This window comes from Stegostoma tigrinum, chromosome 29, assembly GCF_030684315.1.
Source record: "Stegostoma tigrinum isolate sSteTig4 chromosome 29, sSteTig4.hap1, whole genome shotgun sequence".
Taxonomy (NCBI): Eukaryota; Metazoa; Chordata; class Chondrichthyes; order Orectolobiformes; family Stegostomatidae; genus Stegostoma; species Stegostoma tigrinum.
The window spans coordinates 22,890,547-22,908,532 of NC_081382.1; the positions used below are offsets into that span (position 1 = coordinate 22,890,547).

The following is a 17,986-nucleotide window of genomic DNA, read 5'->3' on the forward strand; positions in this document are numbered from 1 at the left end:
CAACCCAAGTTTGGGTGGGGAGTACGTTTGCTGTCTGCTCTGGCCATGGGTAAGACGATGTGAAATCCGTCATCTTGTCGGCCTTACCCCTTCGAGCCCCACTCAAACCGTCACCGTCGCCTCCGCCTCAAAAAAGCGGCTCGTTCCGGCTTGACCGTTCCACACCGCCACATCCTTCCGCGACACGGAAAAGTAGTGCCCGGCGAAACGATGAGACGCAGGGCGACCGAGGGCGCGTGGGGGCGGGGTGAGAGGAAGAGAAACAACCGACAAGTCGTGGCAATAAAAAAAAAGGCAACCAGGAAAGGGGTGGAAAAGAAGAAAAGATTAAAGCCCAGGAATTGAATGATGGGGATCCTCCCGTACCTTAGAAGCCGAGTGTTTGTTGTGAGGAGAGACCGTTGCGCGGAGGGATACACGGCAGAGATACTCCCTTCCTGTTAAGGTCTCCCTAACGGGGAGTCGCCACGATCCGGTGCAAAATGTCGGAATCGGAGCAGCGCTGCACCGCCAACGACTCGACCTTCCATCGGCTTTTATGACCCGCGGTTAAGCCGCTGTTTACATGTATCCATTAATTGCTTCTGTGAAGTTAACTTATTAAAGTTTTTCTTTCTTCGATGGAAAGATGGATGTTACTTCTTCTTAGTGCCTACAGAAAAGGTAAAGAGTTTTTACTCCTTCACCACCAACCTCCCTTCCTCCCCCGGGCCGCCCGTGCTTTTTACGGGGAGCAGCTGTCAAAGACAACCGAACGTGTTGCCTGTAGCCCTTGTTAGCCACACCCTCCGGACCTGCCGATTGGTGTTTGGCAAATCCTTCGTCCGAAGTTACCATTGCGATTGGCTGGGGCCCCTGTCAATTATTGCTGGCCGCGATGAGGGTGGGAGGAAAGCCTGTCAGGTTAGGTTGAGGTGCGGATCCTTTCGTTGTGTTGAGGCGAGGCAGCTTTAACCCGCTGTCATTTGTATCTCGGCACCAAGGCAGCGCCGAATAAATGTGACACCCGGAGAATTTGCGGTTGAGGCGAACGACTGGGCTTGACCCGGCGCCCTTCCGCAGCCGGAGCTGGCTTCCCCGACACACGATGACAAGTGTAATCGCCATGTTTTCCCGAAGTATCAGTGCTGTGAGGCTGTGGGTGTGTTGTGCTGTCCTGACACAAGTCTGATGGAGAAAGGGACCAGGCTTTTGGAGGCATCGTAGGCATTTTTAAAAATCATCTTCTCGGCCTCAAGCTCTGTGACATGCGCCTTGCCCGATCACGCAGCCCTATTTCGGCGCTCAGGGAATCAGGTGTTTTAAACGGCTGCCTCCCCTAGCAATGCACGAGATTTTCTGTAATCAGGAACGTTTTGACACTCCCTTGTCCCCTCCGAAAAAAAACACCGTTCTAGGTTTGTGATTTACTTTAGAATTAACATTAAAACGTCGCCTTCTTATAGTTGCTATTTGTTTCCATTGAGTGCATATAATTGCGCAATAAGCGCGCACAAATCTGCAATCAGCATTGCCCTATCTGGCACTTCATACAGTGGTTGGCCGTGTCATTTCTGCTTTTCCATTTATTTCTTAAATCGGGTTGGTTAGACACAATGACAAGTTTTACATCACAGACTTAAAAAAAACTACATTCACTCTAATATATTTGTTGCTGATTATTACAATAGTCGCAGATGACCTGACTCGATGCTTCCTTCACGTAAAGTCACACCCTTCCTATGTTTGAATGTAAGAAGCGTCTCTCTGCAAGACCTGCTCTGTTCGATTAGACTAGATTCCCTACAGTGTTAGTGTCAAGTCAACTTGACCAACTTAAAGCAATCGTATTTTATATAGGTAACCTAAATACAACTGACAGCACAATGTTGCTAGTTCACGATTAGTCAAAACACAACCTTGACTTGGAAGTATATTGGTTTTCCTTCACTTTTGCTGGTTCAGAATCCTGGAACAATTCTATCAACTGCACAGTAGCTATCCTCCCAGCCCAAGAACCGCAGCGGTTCAAGGAAACAGCTCACAGCCACCTCTTCTAGGACAATTAGAAATGAGCAGAGTGCTGGCCAAGCCATTCCCATGAATGAATTTATACAAAAAGGATGTAATCATACAGTTGCTTTGGATATCTAATCTTGGAGCTGGTCACATTCATGATATGTACAATACATTAAGTAGAAAAAACATTTAAAAAAAAATATACAGCTTGTAATAAATAGATTTGGTTATTGGGTGAATGTGAAAGCTAATGAAAGTTCTTCATTGGTCTGTGTTTAATTTTTGTTCTCTGTTCAAGTCATAATTGCTTTGTGACTAGTAAGTAGTTAGATGCATTTTTACATTGGTACATAATTGAAAGTTGCAATTTGGCAGATTTCTTGTCTTTCTGTTAACAAATACTAAATTTGGAAGCAATTATATTTCTTTAGAAGGTGTTCTCAGATTTGGGTATTACTGATAGGATTAGCATTTCTTGTTCATCCATTGTTACCTTGAAAAGGTAGTGATTCAATGCCTTCTTCAACTGCTGAATATTTATACTTGAGTGATACTTCAGAGTGGCTTGCTTGGCTATTTTTGAGACCCCTACATTTTTGGGAAACTAGACTGTGTGTAAAAATGGAAGACTTTCTTTTCATAAACAATAGTGAACCAGGTGGGTTTTCACAAAAATCTAACAGCATAGTTGATTTATTTTAATCTTTTTATTTCAAGATATTTGAAACTTTCTTTGTTATGCATTCATCAGATGAAGACTACTGGCTATGCCAGCATTTATTATCCAACCCAGTTGGACAGTTAAGAGCCACCCACATTGCTGTGGGTTTGCAGTGACATGTAGACCTGATCAGAAAACGATTGCAGACTCCTGAAGGATATTAATGAACCACATGGGATTTTCCAACAGTTGACAATAGATTCATGGTCAGTAGATTCTTAATTCCAGATTTTGTTTTTGAATCCAGAACATTGCCTATGTCTCTGACTTCATAGTCCAGTGGTAATAGTCGTGGCCATTGCCTCTCCTGAATTAAAATTCCTAAATTACATTTGATGGATCTGAATTTGCATACACTGGTTCTTGCTGAAGCTTCTGGATTACTGGTTCAGTAATGTAACTGCAATGCAACCAAACTCTGTTTCAAGTGAATTAATTTGTTTTATAGTAATCCATATATCCATATATAGTTATTAGGAACGAGGGTAGGCATTAGGCCCTTTGAGCCTGCCGTGCAGTAAGATCAGGGTTAATATGGTTGTGGTCTCAATGGTTGTCCTCTTATCCTAACACTTTACTCACTTGTCTCAAGTTTATCTGACTTGGCCTTAAACAAATTTATTGACTGAGTCTCTTCTTGTTTTCTCTCTAGGGAAGAGCATTTCACATTAATAACTTTCCAAGAGAAAAGAATATTCTCCTCTTCTTAAAAGGGAGGTGTCTTAAACTGTGTCCATTGTTTCTAGTTTCCCCACAACAGGAAACATCTTCCTAGTATCCGTCCAATATCTTGCACGTTTTAATGAGATTATTCTTCTAAGTCTAATGGGTTTGGACCCAACTTGTTCAACCTTTCTTCATAAGATCAATCATCGAATTCAATCTCATTGAAAATGAAATCTAGTAATAATTATACTAAGGCAAAATGACTAGAGCATTACATAATAACTTTATTTGATGAACAATCCTGACAAATGCGATAGGCAAAATTATCTACCAACTGTAGCTGGGGACAATACAAAACATTGTTGTCACAGATTAAAAATATTGATCAACCATTTTGTTTCTGTTAGCACTACATCACATTTTAGTTTGGGTTGTAATTTGATATTGTAATTCTACCACATATTTTCTTTTGTCATAACTGTGTTGGGCATCTGTGTCCATGTCAGCATGGACTAATACAGTTCCCTATGCCAGTTTGAATAAATGCTGCACAGTGCCTTGAGCAAAATTTTTAATTGTATATATTAGAATCTTGCCGTTTCAATTATATAATTGGTTGAGAGCGTAGAGCTCTTGATTGTGATAATCTGCTTTTCTGAACATTAGCTTTTTCTAATGTTATTTGGCATGCCTGCCTATTCCTTTAAAGTTGACAAACTGCTCTGATTAGATGTCACTTCAGTAATGAGTCCTTAATAGATCATTGAATTTTTAAATGACCTTTTCTGAGAACATGCTCCTTTGGCTTTTGAGAAGAGGAAAAGTGTTTATTTCTTAGTTGGTAAGGTGACTTTGTTATGGTCAATGAAATAGCCTAAAGTTGAATCATATAATTCAATGAATTGTTGGTGTACTAAAATCTTAGTCTTGTTTGTGCTGAGAATTTATGCTCGTATCCTGTATTATTACTGTATATTGGATAGGAGATAGTTTGAATAATTTTATTGCCCTTTTCTGATTTCCAAATGTACACCATCCTTAATTCTAGCCCAGCTTTGGAGGCTGTCAGTCACTGCGATTTTGTGATGTAACACATCTATGTTATGAGCATTAGTGCATAATTACAAATTACCTGAATTGCCAATCAGTTTTTGCCAATTGGCATTTTAGTAGGTTATGCCCTGATTTTTAAAGATATGTAAAACAGATCTGTGCATTGATATAAGCAAGCTTATTATAATAGTTTAAACATGGCACCATTTAAATATGTGACAACATAACTGACATTTGGGCATTATATTACAATCTCAATATAGTAATTGCGTACTAGATTTGATAAGTGCACACTGGAAGTCAACTTTCAAAGCGTCTAAGTTGCAATTTGCACTCAATTTCAAAATATTTGTTATGGACTATTGTAAAGAGCTTATACAGTAGAGTTCTTAAGGATTTCAGAGGCCAAAGTGGAAAGAGATATCAATAACTAATTATTGTTCTAAACTTTCTATTCAAAATATGGATTTACAGCAGCTAGAAAAGATTTTCCTGTCCTTTTCTAAGATCTCTGAGCTGACATAGGATCTTTGTTTAATTCATCATGACTTTATGATTTTTTTTACAAGATTGTCTGACCTTACTTCTCCCTATTTTAGCTCATTTTATCAGCAGCTAAAGCCATTATCTACATTTGGTTATCCCAAGCCTTCACTTCTCAATTTTCCATCTCACTAGTTGCTTAAGTAGCACTCATTAATTCTCCCTAATTCAGCATGCAGAAAGTCTCATTTGCCCATTTGAAGCACTTATTAGGCCAGTCTTTCTCAACACTTAACAAAAAAAAATTATCGCTATTTTACAAATTGACCACAGCTTCAATCCATCTTATCTGTGTTAGTCATGGCCTTCTTAGGCTCTTGTGGTGGACTGGTAATGTCCCTACCCCTGGACCGAGAGATCTAGGTTCAAGTCTCACCTGTTCCTTAGGCATGTAGTAACATCTCTGAGCAAGTTAATTAGAAACATAGGTTCATGGTCATCTTGACTTGACACTCTGCATCTGTTCCTCTCTGCTTTATTCCAATTTCAAGGTTAAACTAGTGATCTTATTTCTGCTTTTTTTTTAAACTGCCTGTCCTGAAACAACAACTCTTCCTGCTTCTCAGCTTAGAAACATGTTCAAAACTCTCTTTGGCCACACTTACTCTCCTGTCATTATATTACATTGTTTCTTGTCTAAATTATTCTTTGGGTTCATGTTTCTTTTGCTAAGTTATGTTGTTAGTTTAATTCCATAATTTAGTGTCCCTACTTGGACGTGAACTTCATGATATCAATTTGTTGTTTAGTGGTAAAGTTTGAATATAGCAGGCCTTGAATAATTTGTAGGTTGTTTCCCAACACCTGTATAAGTTTGTACTTACTTATGTAGAGAAACTGTTACGATCCTAGCTGATGGTAATACTGGAAAATCATATCCTAGAGTAGAACCAGGCTTGATAGGTTAACCAACTGCAAAAAAAAGGTAAACTTATGATGTGGTTGTTAGTCACAGGAAATTGTCAAATAAGACTACCAATATTCTGAACAGAAGAATGTAAGTTTTTTTTATTACACAAACCAAAGCTATAAGACAGTTTAGAAAGATGTTAACGTAAATGGCAAAATAAATTTTCCAATGTTTCCAAGCAATAACCTTTGCAGGTACTGAACCCCAGTGAAGTATCATTCCTTTGTTAACACACTAATTTCTTTTCGCATGTTCCCAATTTGTTTGCTGAAATATACTTTTCTAGTTCACATGGCTTAAGCCTTTTTTGATGCTGGCACCTTGGAGACTTCAAGAACTAACCTGCCCTTCTGGCTTGAAGCTGTTCATCTAACTTGTGAACCTGATTCTTTTGCTAGAATGAAACAGAAACTTGATTCTTCTAAACTGAACTAAAACTAAACTACTCGTGTCCCCTGATAATTTGCATTTCTGTGTGCAATAAACTCAATCGTCTAAACATGTTTTTTTTTATTAATTAACATTACATGTATCTGGCTAGACACTGACTAATCCACGTGCTTTCTTAGAATTTATGCATTTAGGGCACTCTTGTAAATGATTTTCTGACCTTTACAATAGATAGTAATACCTTTGCAGGACTGAAACCAAAACCCATCAGTCTCTCTTTTTAAAAAACAAAATTTCCAAATGATGAAATTACACACCTTCTGTAAACAAAATTCTATTAAGGTATTCAGGAATAATGTCGAATTTGTTGACCTGAGTTGCTTTGAAATTAACCTTAATTATTTTGTTGAATGTGGGATGTTGTTTTGGTCCCTGCTGAATAATAGAAGCAGGAAACCTGCTAACAGCACTAGTTCTTCTCTGTTTTTCTGAATTTTTTTTCCACCTATTCTTCTCTCATATGGAATAATTTTGCACTGTGGGCTAAAAGTTATGAGGAGTTATTGCAACTCCCAAGTGGGCATGTCAATAAGTTAGGCATTTTCAAATGAGAATTATTTTCAACTTCTAATTTTAAGTTGTAGAATGGAAACAAGGCCTCAAAAATATGATTTTTCTGGAAACATTAGCCTTCATTTTAAGTGCTGTTGCTCCTCCAATTTTTGATGAAATGGTTAGATATGGTTAACTATCTTGACTCCATTGTGACAGTTTGGAAATGTCCGAAATGTTTCATAAACACTGCAGTACTTCAAAATAGAATCACCTGAAATAGTGTATTATCATGCAATTTAAAACTAGAGGATAGGTGATTTTGTTTCTGTAGCTATCTGTAATTAGTGTCTATATTCCTGAAGTTGACCCTGATATTTCGCAATTAGTGATGAGAATAACCAGATATGACACTTGCAGATATTCCACTCCAATTCTCACTAGACCAATCATGAAAACTGACGTTAGCCTTTAATTTGGCAGGAAGCATATTTTGGCATCTGTGTGTTGCAGCAAATGAAGGCTTGCAGCAAACTGCCTGTTAACCAGATTTTGTAAAACAAAATGTGTAGAAAATAGTGATGACGGTTAAATATTTTGTAGTGTGACTTATCTGCCTCCGTTGTGCTCACTGAGCTACATTGGCCCTCAGTTGAGCATTGTCTTGATTTGAAATTTTTATCCTAGGTTTAAAATTGCTTTCCAGCCTTGTCCTTTCTCCCTTTTTCACCTTCATGTGATGTTTGAAGCAGAAGTAGACCACGCAGTCTATCAAGTCTGTTTGCCTGTTCAATGAGATCATAGCTGATGTGACAATATCCAACTCCATTTTCCTGCCTCTTCCCTTAACCATTCATTCACTTCCCAATTTTAAAAAATCTGTCTCAGCCTTGAATATATGTAACAACACAACACAAATTTCTAAGATTCACTACCTTCTGAGAGAAGAAGTTCATCATCTCTGTCTTGACTGGGTGACCCTTCACTCTGAGATTATTTCCTCAGGTCTTAGTCTGTCCCCCAAGGGAACTCAGCCTTTCAGCATCTAACCTATCAAGCCTTCAAAGAAATTTTTATTTCAAAGCGGGTCTCCTCTCACTCATCTAAACTCCAATGAGCTCAAGCCCAACCTATTTAACCTCCCATCAAAATCAAACCATACCGGGATCAACAGTTCCCCTAGGGGGCTGCCTTCAGCGTATCTTCCAGTAAGGAGACCCAAACTTCCAGCAATATTCTGGGTGATGTCTACTTAATGTCTTGTATAGTTTCAGCAATACTTTCCTACTTTTATATACCACTCTCTATGAATTTCATTTGTGTTTGCTACGGCTGCTAAACTTGCATGCTAGCATTTTCTGATATATGCAGGAGGGCCTCGCATCTCTCTGTGCTGCAGCTTTCTGCAGTCTTTGTCCATTTAAGTAACGATCAACTGTTCTTTTCTTCCTGCTTCATGCATAACCTCACACTTTCTCCATTGTATTCCATCTACCAAGTTTTTGCTTGCTTACTTAACCAGTTCATTTTCCTCCGCAGACTTAGTGTCACCTCATGACTTGCCTTCACATTTTTTTGTCATCCACAAATGCGACCAGCGCACATTCACTTTTCTTATCCAAGTCGTTGATAAAAATTATGATTTTGGCACTGATCCCTGTGGCACTTCGCTAGTTACAAGTTGCTGTTTCTGAAAATGCTGCCTTTACCCCCTACCCTGACTCCTATTACTTAGCCGATCCTTTATTCATACTAATATACCACCCCCCAACACCATTGATGCTTAGTAACCTTTTGTGCTATCTTACTGAATGTCTTTTGGAAATTTTAAATGTATTACATCCGGTGGTTCCATTTTAGTTATCTGGCGTGTCACCTCTTCAAAGAATTAAGTAAGTTTACCATGCATGATTTCTTCTTTACGAAGCCCTGCTGACTCTGCTTGATTAAATTTGCTGGGCATGATTTCCTCTTTGTGAAATCATGTTGACTTTGTTGATCATATTATGTATTTCTAAATGCTCTACTGTTACATCCTTTCTAATAGATTCTAATATTTAACCAAAGACTAATGTTAATTGGCCTATAATTACCAAATGCTTTGTCCCCCTGTTTTGAATAAGATGCTATGTTGACAGTATTCTAATCCTTTTTGTCTTTTCAAGAATCAAAGGTTTTTTGAAAGATTTCTACCAGTATATTAACTTCATTAAATATTATTTCCTTTTAATATTCTACAATGTAAACCACCAGGTCCAAGGGACTTACTGACCTTTATTTCCATTAGTGTCCCTAGTATACTTTCTCTGTCATCACAGTTGTTCTGTTACTCTGTAATAACAGAATTCTGCACACGGATCCCACCCCTCAGCCACTTCCTATGGCACCTTGATTATTTAATGCTTCTGATTTACTAAACATTGGGAAGACTGCAAGGTATTTATTCAACTCCCCTGTTATTTCCTGGTACTCCATTATAATTTCCTCAGAATGTCTCTTTGAGGCTTGTGTTCTCTTTGGCGCCTCTCTCTTCCTTTTTTATGTGTTTAGAGATCCTCTAATTGTCTTTTATTTAAACTAGTTCACCCTCAATTTGTTTTCTCCCTTTTTTGTTTTTTTTTTAACAAACCAAAAAAAAGTGTAACTTTTCCAATTCTGTGTCTTTCCACCAATTTTGGCCACTTTTTTTTTCTTACAATTGGTTGCTATCCTTAACTTCCTTTACTTCCCTGGTTAACTATGGTCAGTTTGTCACCTTCCCATGTAAAATCTTTCTTCACTGGCATGTTATCTTAGTGAGTCATAACTACTGTTCTGTAAGCTACTGTTAGGACTTTGGACTACTACCACCAGTGTTGCCTGCCCCTGTTATTTCTTACCTCTACCCGTCTGGATTCTATATAATTTCAATTCAAGATCATTTCATGCTATCAAGCCTATTCCTTTTTGTAATAACAAATCTACCACACTGCCATTTCCTTCTGTCTGTACATTAAGTTTTCCTTTTTAACCATGTTGCCCTCCTTGACCCTTTTTGCTGTTTTTTTTAATGTTTCTTCAGTTTGTCGCTGCCTATCCTGCTTATTTATCATTACCTTAAGAGCCTGCAATGCTGCAATATCCTTTTGCTTTGTAAGCCTGTTTATTATGTCTTCAGAAACTCGCTATGTGAATTTAGTTTAAAACCCTCTCAGCAGTCCCAAATATTTGATTCAACAGGACATTGATCCCAGCCCACTTTAAGTGAAGCCTGTAAAACTAGAGTATCTCATTTCTAGCTGAGTACTAGTACTAGTGTGACATGAACTGAAACCTATTTCTCCTGCATAAATCTTTCAACCGACATTTAACTCCTTGATTTTATTTGTCTGTTGTTCAGTTAGAAATCTGAGATTATTACCTTGAAGGTAGAACCTCCTTTTTACTCCTATCCATGCTATCAGTCCCAATGTCGACAACTGTAACCTGATCCTGCCCCAATCACTCACTCAAAGTTCCTCTCTAGCCCTGAAGAAATGACATTAACTTTGGCATCAGACAGATAATACCAAGGTGCAGAGCTCTCTGTGTTCCTAACCCCTTCTACTATAATCCTACAAAAAAGCTGCTTTTAAGAAAAATAGAAGAAATAAACACAACTCAAGATCTTGCTTTCACTTTCAAGCTAGAAATATCTCTTCATTTGTTTTTCCTGCATGCAACATTGTGTTTTATGATGATAATCTGCTACTGATCTCTCTGTGTGTAGGACTCTCAATTCACACCTTTTAACCTATCCTGCTCACCTCTCTGTTTTGAAGACTTTTTATTTCTTGCAGCAAACGTCACTTAGATCACCTCTTTTCCCCCGTACACCAAATTTCCAGATATACTCACTTGGCCTCTATCTCACTCTGGCAAAGTCTCCCACACACTGACAATGCTTCTTTCTGATTGTAGTTTTAAAAATTCCTTTCTTTTATAAGATATCTTGAGAGTCAATTTTAACTTTTATGGTCTGCCACATTAATCAACACCTCATTCAGGCAAGGGATTTCAGTTGTTTGCTTGATAGCTGCCACTATCAGGCAGGCTATTTTAACTTAAAGCTCTTAGTTCTAGGTCTGAAGTTAAATTTTACTCTCTAAAATTGAACTCTGTGATTGGGGAATTACCAGCTGAATTCCCAATTTGAACCAAATTCCCAGGTATGCTCATTCAGCCTCTGTCTCACTGAGACAAAGTCTTTCTCATGATGACTATATTCCTTGCTGACTGTCCATCCCTCCAACCTTTGAGATGGGTTGCTCCAGTTCTGACTTGTTGAATATCCCCAATTTTTATTGTCTTACTGTTGATTGCTGAGAGTGCAGCTTGTGAGGTCCTGAACTTCAGTTGTGTCAAGCTCTCCTTTAGAGTTCCTTTTAACCTCTGCCTGAATACCTATGTGGTATGTGGCTGGATATCAAATTTCTTTGATAACATTCCAGTGAAACATCTTGGGATACTTTACTATTGAAGTCTGGAAGTGCATAACTGGTAAATTGTCTTGATAATGGATTAAATGGGTCTTGTGCTTATAAAATGTTATCAGGAGTGAAGGATTAAATTTGCAGATGCATATTGGTAATATTCAAATTGCATTTGCTGAGGCAGCAGGCAATTTGCCCATTGAATCTGGGAACCTGATGTTTTTCAGCATTTCTGCACATCAGTTGGCTATTCCAGATTAGAAGGGTATGATATTTGCTTTGAGTTCAATCCATTTTCCTTACTCCCTTGCCATTTTAGTTTATATAGGTAACTAAACATAATAAATAAAAACAGGGTCAGAAGAAATTCAGATCTGGCAGCATGTGAAGAGAAACAGTTAACATTTTGAATTCAGTATGACTTCTTCATGTTGCACTTTCTGTTTTCTTTGCAGATTTTCATAGTATGTTAATTTTCTTCATGACAGTTCAAGATAGTTTGTAGTACAGTTACAGTTAGTAAGCAAATGCAGCAGGCATTTTTTGCCTTAAAGCCACTTAAAGCTTTGCTGAGCAGCAATTGGATTAGAATAATTGTGGTTGCTTTTGACTGGCGTAGGCTCAGTGGACTGAGAGGCCTTTTTTCTATGCTGTAAACTCCTATAACTCTATGACTGATTCTATTTTCAGCAATGACTGAGGAAGAATGCTAACCAGGGTATTGGAAATGATTAATATCACAATAATTTATTTTTAAATACACATTCTAGATATGTCATAGAGTCAGAAAGCTATACTGTATGGAAATAGACTCTTCAGTCTAACTTGTCCATTGCCCACCAGATATCCTAAATTATTCTACTCCCATTTGCCAGCATTTGGCCCATGTCCCCTAAACCCTTCTTACTCATGTATCCATTCAGATAAATTGTAAGTGCTGTAATTGTATCTGCCTCCACCACTTCCTCTGGCAGCTCATTCCATTCATGTACCACCCTCTTTGAAAAAGTTGCCCCTTGGGACTCTTTTAAATCTTTGCCTCTTACCTTAAATTTATGCCCTTTTATTCGGACTCCCCTATCCTGGGGAAAAGACCAAGGGCAATTATGTCATGTTAAATAATTTCAAGGCCCCTCAGAGGTATTTTGGAAAGCATAATTAGACACAGCCATGTGAGGGCAAATGTTCAAACACTTAGTCAGAGGGGGGTTTATAAAGTATTTTGAAGGAAGAAAGAGTCAGCAAAGATGTGGGTGGGGACTCAGAACTTAGGGTCTTGGCAGCTTTTCTTTATTTTTTCATGAGATATGTGTGTGTTGTTGGTAAGGCTAGCATTTTTTCTGTGTTCACAATTGGCCTTGAGCCAAGTGGCATTCAGAGGGCATTTAAGAGTGAGCTATGTTACTGTGTCTCTAAGATCCACGTGCAAGCCAGACCAAGTAAAGATGACCGATTTCCTCCCCTAAAGAGTGTTAGTGAACCAGCTGACCACACAACCATCTGTGGTGGAAGCAGGTAAAATCAGGGATACTGAAGAGGCTAGAACTAAAGTAGAACAGATATCTTGGAAGTCTTTGAAGGATGAAGAGATTGCAGAATTGCAAAGGGTCAAGGTCATGGATTATTTTACAAATAATCTTTGAATCTATTCGGGTAAATTAATCTTGGGAGAATGTCCCATATGAAAATTGGGACTTCCTTATTGTACGAAAGTGTCAGTTCATTTCAAACCCACAGTTTTTTGTGTGTTATGAGTGCTACAAACTGATCCAAACTGATGTTTTGTTTATTGGCTACTTAAGGGGAGCCAGAGTTTTGGTTGGTTATCAGGTGATGTTCTGTTGAGGTAATTATTTCACATGATTATTTGAGTTGTAGATCTTGATAATGACAAACATTCATGTTAAAGTACAACTAAATTGAATGATGCAGCATAAATTTTCCAGGAAGCAGCAGTTGCCTTTGGATTGCTCTTCTACCTCTACACTTTTATTCATCAATTTGTCTGCACTCTGAATCTACATGTTCTGGCTGGGGTTTTCTGATGCTGGCTACATAAGATGTTACAGGGATTGGATAGGTTAGGTTGGGCCTGGGTGGGATGCTGTTGGGAGGGACAGTGTGGACTCAATTGGCTAGACAGCCTGCTCCCGCACTAAATCATAGAATCGCTGCAATGTGCAGAATGTGAGCCGAAGAGCGTCCGGTAAAGCAAAGTAGCCTCACAAAGGCCAAACGTGTCCTCACTCTCAGCAACTTCCCTTCTCCAGAACTTCCAATTCCCCGGTCCCCAACACCTCATTTTCACCATGGATGTCCAGTCCCTATACACCTGCATTCCCCATGTAGATGGCCTAAAGGCCCTCCACTTAGAACATACATAGAACATTATAGCACAGTACAGGCCCTTCGGCCCTCGATGTTGTGCCGACCTGTCATACCGATCTGAAGCCCATCTAACCTACACTATTCCATGTACATCCATATGCTTATCCAATGACGACTTAAATGTACCTAAAGTTGGCAAATCTACAACCATTGCAGGCAAAGCGTTCCATTCCCTTACTACTGACAGACTACGTCTGACATCTGTCCTATGTCTTTCACCCCTCAAGTTAAAGCTATGCCCCGACATGCTTGCCGTCACCATCCCAGGAAAAAGGCTCTCCCTATCTAACCCTCTGATTATTTTATATGTTTCAATTAAGTCACCTCTCCACCTTCTTCTCTCTAATGAAAACAGCCTCAAGTCCCTCAGCCTTTCCTCATAAGACCTTCCCTCCATACCAGGCAACATCCTAGTAAATCTCCTCTGCACCCTTTCCAAAGCTTCCACATCCTTCTTATAATGCAGTGACCAGAACTGTACACAATACTCCAAGTGTGGCCACACCAGAGTTTTTTGTACAGCTTCACCATAACCTCTTGGTTCCGGAACTCGATCCTTCTATTAATAAAAGCTAAAACACTGTATGCCTTCTTAACAGCCCTGTCAACCTGGGTGGCAACTTTCAAGGATCTGTGTACATGGACACCGAGATCTCTCTGCTCATCTACACTATTAAGAATCTTACCATTAGCCCAGTACTTTGCCTTCTGGTTACTCCTACCAAAGTGCATCACCTCACACTTGTCTGCATTAAACTCCATTTTCCACCTCTCAGCCCAGCTCTGCAGCTTATCTATGTCTCTCTGCAACCTACAGCATCCTTCGTCACTATCCACAACTCCACCGACCTTAGTGTTGTCTGCAAATTTACTAACCCATCCTTCTACGCCCTCATCCTGGTCACTTATAAAAATGACAAACAGCAGTGGACCCAACACTGACCCTTCTGGTACACCACTAGTAACTGGTCTCCAGGATGAACATTTCCCATGAACTACCACCCTCTGTTTTCTTTCAGCAAGCCAATTTCCGATCCAAACTGCTATATCTCCCACAATTCCATTCCTCCGCATTTTGTACAATAGCCTATTGTAGGGAACCTTATTGAACGCCTTGCTGAAATTCACATACATCACATCAACCGGTTTACTCTCATCTACCGGTTTGGTCACCTTCTCAAAGAACTCAATAAGGTTTGTGAGGCACGACCTTCCCTTCACAAAACTGTGCTGACTATCCCTAATCAATTTATTCTTTTCTAGATGATTATAAATCCTATCCCTTATAACCTTTTCCAACACTTTACCAACAACTGAGGTAAGGCTCACTGGTCTATAATTACCAGGGTTGTCTCTACTCCCCTTCTTGAACAGGGTAACCACATTTGCTATCCTCCAGTCATCTGGCACTATTCCTGTAGACAATGACAATGCCTGTCCCACAGGCCTGACCAGCCCCCCTCCACTGATACCCTCATCTGCCTAGCCAAACTCGTCCTCACCCTCAACAAGTTCTCTTTTGATTCCTCCCGCTTCCTACAGACAAAGGGGGTGGCCGTGGGTACCCGCATGGGCCCAAGCTATGTCTGCCTCTCTGTAGTTCACGTGGAACAATCCCTTTTCCATACCTACATGGCCCTAAACCCCACCTGGTCCTCCATTACATTGATATACACTGATATAGCACCGTCTCGTGCTCCCACGAGGAGCTCAAACAGTTCATCCACTTCACCAACACCTTCCACCCCAACGTTAAGTTCACCTGAACCATCTCCAACACATCCCTCACCTTCCTGGGCCCCTCTGTCTCCATATCAGGCAACCACCTAGAAACCGATATCCATTTCAAGCCCACCAACTCCCAAAGCTACCTAGAATACACCTCCTCCCATCCACCTTTCCTGCAAAACTTCTATCCCCCTATTCCCAATTCCTTCACTTCTGCCGCATCTGCTCCCTGGATGAGGCATTCCACTCTCGTACATCTCGGATGTCCTCATTTTTCAAGGACCGCGCCGAAAGTTAGACTAGCATCATCTGTCTCAAGTTTTCTGCGTAGTTATCTAGATAAGTATGTCAGAGCTATCTGAAGTACCCTGACTCCACTTCAGAGGTGGAGACGTTTTCAGAAATTCTTAGGGAGCATGGGAGTTTTCCGTTGTAAGTTCAAACTTTATATATAGTTGGAGCAGAGTTGCTGTGTCAGGACTTCAACAGGATCCTGAAGTGCTTTGGTCTCCTAAGTTTTAATTTGTTTTTCCACTTGTTATCTTTGTTCACTGCATTTTTATATTCCTTCTGTTTCCTCAGTATCTCAGAAGCCTTTAGCCAAACTTGAATGAATAAATACCTTATTTTTCTATTTACATGTGATAAATATCCTGTTATATTTTTGTAATGCACCTGGTTTGGGAGGGAGTGGGAAGTTCCAGTCTGGTGATGTCACTCAACTGTATTTATGAATATTGTTATCATTGTATAGTGCATTGGGTTTTTGGTTGTGATACTGATCTAATTCAATAATATGGTACAATTTCAGTTAGTCTGTATCATCATAAAATGTGTGGTACTGCTGCAGGGAAGATGCAACATTTAGATTTGTCAGGCTGAAGTTTGGGGAAACTAGAAGGAGAACAAGATGGGAGGTATAAAGTGGCTGCTGAAATTCATAAGTGAATAAATGAGAGAATTAAGTGATTCCAATCTCTTCCAAAGCTACCATTGTGAGGAACTAAGCACACAATTTGCTGAACATTCCTTTCTCTTCTTAGTCTGATACATGGGACAGTTATGACGCTATCACCCTGTTTCTCATAGGGATGTTTGACCGGTTTAATAGAATCATCGGAGATATGTATGGCTTTTGCCATATTTTGTTTTAAAGTGGCAGATTGGGGCAGATGACTGAAATCTTAATCAGAGATAGCTTTTAAGGAAGAACAAGTACGGAAGCTTATGGAGGCATTGCTTGGTACATACTGGAATTCAAAAACCTTTAATTAGATCAGTTTATGAATGGCTGACAGCTTTTCCTTATACTGTATTATACAGTATTATCACACCTGCTGTGCTGTCTCTTGCTTACCCTGAATTGAATTGTATTAAATCTGCTGTACTCTGTACGAATTTCTGCTTGAATGGTTAGTTTTAAGAATGGACTGTTTCACCAAGTAAGGCACAAAAATATTACCTTTTTTGTTTTAAACAGTCCTTTAAAATATGTCAAAACATATTTTGCTGCTGCCCCTTCTTAATTACAATATTTGAATCTCCAGGTTAAAAATAGATGAGTTACCAATAGGTAAAGCACTATAATGGCTTAAATAAGCTTCTCTTACAATAAGGTAGTGTAATTTCTTGATCTGTGTTCAGTTATTTGCTATCAGCAGTAAAGTGTTACGTGCAACAGAATTAGTTTAGCCATAAAATAGATCGGTTGAGAAGTCCAAACCTTTAAAAGACATTTCGTATGATCGGGCAGATCAAAATGAAAAATAATATATGGCTGATCCTAACTTTTCACTGTGAAAGAATTAAACTATATATCATCATACTCCAAAGGAATGGAATAAATTGACTACATTGAACTCGTACATATCAACAGCATATTTTACTTCTCACATTTCCCTATCTGGATGTTTCTTCCACATGTTGATCATCCAGCATGTGAAGAATTTCTGGTGTTAGTCTAAAGTTACTAAGAAATGCATATGATTAGAATTTCAAACCCCTCTTGCTTGTATTCGAGGAGACATAAAGTGGTGTCTTGACATTGATCCATGAATATTAAATTAGTGAAATTGAGATGTCTCCTTTCTGTGATTTTGTTTTGTAAATTTTACATTCCATTTTGAGTAATGAAATGATTTTATGCCTGTATTAGATTTTATTTCTTATGCTGGCACTGTGGATACTGAATATTTTGTAATTGCCACATGGGAATTGTTGACTGAGTCTGTTCTTCTTTCTTCTAATATGTATGGCCATGAGTTTTATTCTGATAATGGATAACCTTTTGATAACTTGTTCCAATGTATTTAAAAAGTTAAGGCATCAATCTCAAATATCATCACACAAGTTAATGTAAAGAACAGATACAGGAGATGTCTCCTACCTTTCCACCCCAACCCTCAACTCGTCCATATCCAGTTTTTGTTTTAAAGTAAAGAACTTGCCTTTCCTGTTCCTTTGGTACAATGAAGCTGGGCAATTGCTTCACCTATGCTACACCATAGGTATTTTGAACGTCAGTAATTTCATACCAACTGTATGATCTGTCAATTCAAGTTGAGGAGGTATTGCAGAGACTCTACA

At 39.1% G+C, this 17,986-nt stretch overlaps 1 protein-coding gene across 10 annotated transcripts in view; it reads left to right on the plus strand.

Moving 5' to 3' along the window:
* Positions 1–210: 210 nt before the first annotated feature.
* Positions 211–17,986, plus strand: part of rc3h2 (ring finger and CCCH-type domains 2) — a 113,869-nt gene continuing 96,093 nt past the window's right edge. For 3 of the 10 annotated variants that reach the window (XM_048558504.2, XM_048558507.2, XM_048558508.2), the window contains exon 1: positions 211–663. The gene's annotated coding sequence lies outside the window, so the exon portion shown is untranslated. Of the gene's footprint in view, positions 664–902; positions 1,398–17,986 lie in introns of those variants that run through there. The other 7 variants (XM_048558511.2, XM_048558510.2, XM_048558509.2 and 4 more) reach the window with 6 other exon arrangements.